This window comes from Acinonyx jubatus, chromosome B1 (genome assembly GCF_027475565.1).
Source record: "Acinonyx jubatus isolate Ajub_Pintada_27869175 chromosome B1, VMU_Ajub_asm_v1.0, whole genome shotgun sequence".
NCBI classification, from domain to species: domain Eukaryota; kingdom Metazoa; phylum Chordata; class Mammalia; order Carnivora; family Felidae; genus Acinonyx; species Acinonyx jubatus.
This window is the reverse complement of record NC_069382.1, coordinates 68,718,439-68,721,285: the sequence shown is the minus strand read 5'-3', so window position 1 is coordinate 68,721,285 and position 2,847 is coordinate 68,718,439. Positions and strand designations below refer to the sequence as shown.

The 2,847-nt window shown below is 31.5% G+C and overlaps 1 protein-coding gene across 3 annotated transcripts in view; it reads left to right on the top strand.

Moving 5' to 3' along the window:
- Positions 1-1,011, top strand: part of GRIA2 (glutamate ionotropic receptor AMPA type subunit 2) — a 159,272-nt gene extending 158,261 nt beyond the window's left edge. For all 3 annotated transcript variants that reach the window (XM_015084768.3, XM_053216802.1, XM_053216803.1), the window contains one exon: positions 1-1,011. This exon is cut by the window's left edge and continues 1,637 nt beyond it. The gene's annotated coding sequence lies outside the window, so the exon portion shown is untranslated.
- Positions 1,012-2,847: the final 1,836 nt, after the last annotated feature.

Sequence of the window (2,847 nt, the reverse complement as noted above, 5' to 3'; positions counted from 1 at the left end):
TAATTACTTATTTCTGCAAGTAAGCCTTTGTGTAGCACTTGGTATCTTACTAAGTGCCTTGAAAACATTTTTATTGATTATGTTCCACAGAAGGGAAAGATGATGTAGGATTAAACAACAGCCCCTACCATGGAACGTGGGGGCATGTGGTATCATGATGTTCTTCACCAAATTTAGTCATCCCTGATCACAAATCCGTAGAGAGTACGATATTTTTGTGCATTTCTCCTCATCAGGAATGTTGGAGGTGCATTTTAAGTTTTACTAACACGTGCTAGAATGACCAAATTGCAGACTAATTGTTTCCATATTGTACCTAAAATGAGTTTTTAAAAATGAAAAAGATGACTCTATACAATCAATGCTATTTATTGTACCTCTGGGCCTACTCTTCTAAAAATTGTAGCTTATCAATTTTTCTCTGTCAAGCTTGAACTAATGTAAATAATTGAAATAATGTAAAGTTATATTTTCATGTTTTTCTAGATCCAACATGACAAGAATACATAATGTAAGAGTATTTCAACTATGGATAATGTTGATTGGATAATGCACATCTCAGTTACAAAGCAGTAATCATAGTTTAATATCCGTGTAACGGTGCATCAATATATTGCTATATAAATATGTCCGTGTGCATATAAGTGAAAAGTGGTCAAACAAGAGTGATGACAGCTGTCTAAAGGTTTTTTTATTCATTTTATATAAAACCTGTTATGGAAAGACCAAAATGTTTATGAACTATTCTTATGTAAATTTCCAACTGTCCTTTACTGTACTTTTTGTTTACAGTATAGTACCTTATTTTCTGCTGTGTTAAGTGGGTGTCAGACTCCAAGGAGACATACACTTTCTACAACTTCTATTGAAGATATTGGAATTTCCAATTTTTCATGTGTACTATGTCAGAAAATGCTTTTGATTTTATTTTTAAATCTAACATCGGATGGCTTTTTCGGAGTGTTGTAAAAACTTCAATCATACATAAAACATGTTCTTACAAAAGGCAAAGATCTTTATTTATTTATTTATTTATTTAACCTCATAGTTCTTCAAACTAATAATACTGAGAAATCAAAAAAAATATATATATATATATATCTAAGTGTATTCCCAAACTTGGCTATTTCTATTGAACAAGGACACCTTTGCTCAGTTCACACGTCAACTAAGTACAAATGGAACAGAGTAGAAATAACCTGTTTTTTTTAACTAAAATGATTAACATTGTCAGTATTCCAAATCTACAGTCATTAAATGCTTTGGGCATATGTAGAAATATGAGTGAATCAATTACATTTCTCATTTTATGGTAGATATAATGCCATACGTTGCTATCATCCGCCATTGCACGGTGTGTTGTGAGCTCGGTTGCTTTTATAGTCATATGAAAGAGCCAGAATGGTAACTTGCTTTAAATATTCCACAAGGTAACACATTTCCAGGCTTCCAGGCTGCAGAAAGTGTGCTTGCTCATTTACTGTTTTTCGGAGAATACGAATGAGAAACTAAAACTCTCACAGTTCTGATTAGGTCTTTTTACAAAGGTGATCATTTTAGTATTTAGGCAGTCCCTTGTAGGTAAATTATAAAATTATTAAGACATTTTAGTTCCTCAAAATTGCACATTAAAATCCCTTTTAGAAACTTTGTGGGTTTTAATGTCTTTAATGTTTAATGGATGAGTATGCAAATGCATCTGCTTAAAAATACAGTCGTCTTTACTTTCCACTCTGCAGATACCCTAAATATTTTAGTGGTCATGGTAGTAAGTTAAGCAAATGCAGAGAAGCGTTAACAATGTAATAACCCTACAGGATCATTTCAATACAACACTTTGACAATACCATTAAAGAAGAACACTTATTGAAACTAATTAGAATAGAATACAATGTGTTTTCTACCCTTCTTTCTGTCCCCTATCTCATCACATTCAAGAGTTAGGGATCTAGTAAATTTAAACAAATAAGTCAAGAATCGCCTGTACCTTGAAATGTATCTCTGGGTAAACCTGTTTGCATCTGGGTAGAATTTTATTATCTATTGCATTTTGAGAGCCTCTGGTCTGTTTTGTAAAATGAAGTGTAATTCAGACAAATATTCCATTTACCTCTAATTTGAATGAAATAAGTAGGTGTTTTGATTGAATTAGTTGCATAAATTCTCTGTATTATCAATTTTAGTTGGTAATTTGTGGTTTATCCATGAACTCTGGAGTTTGTTAGGTTTCACAAATTTTACATGAACTCAAAATAAGCTTATTAAAGGAAATAGAAGAATGAGGCAAATATATATTTAAAAGTAGAATAATTTTAAAACTGGTTTGTTTTTTTTTAATCACCAACATGAAAGATGGGTAAGTATAAATGAATCATCATGATGTTCTTAATGGAAATCAGGGGATATTTTAGAAGGTTTGTGAAAATTGTATCAAATTTTATTTTAAAAAAGGGGTTCATTCTCTTAATGTATTGCTTTGCTAGATTATGACACTAGAAATTAGAATAGGTTCTATCAATAAATAATACCTTCTGTATTTCTTAGTTTTAAAATAACAACAGCTCATAGCGAATGGCACTCTAAGTACGTGAAGGTTCAAACATATTTATATAAATATGATATTCAAGCACAGAAATGAACACAAATGACCTCATATCCAGTGTGAGCGGGGAAGTGCCTGGAGTAAATCTGGATCATAAGAATTTGTGTATGCATTTTATATCCTGTCTCTAGTCATTTCCTTCTTGCTTTACCATTTTACATTCTCTTCCTGCCCTTAAGTACAACTGCCATTTTTCATATATTATACTTCAAATGGTATCTCGTTGTTTAGTTTCATTCATCTTG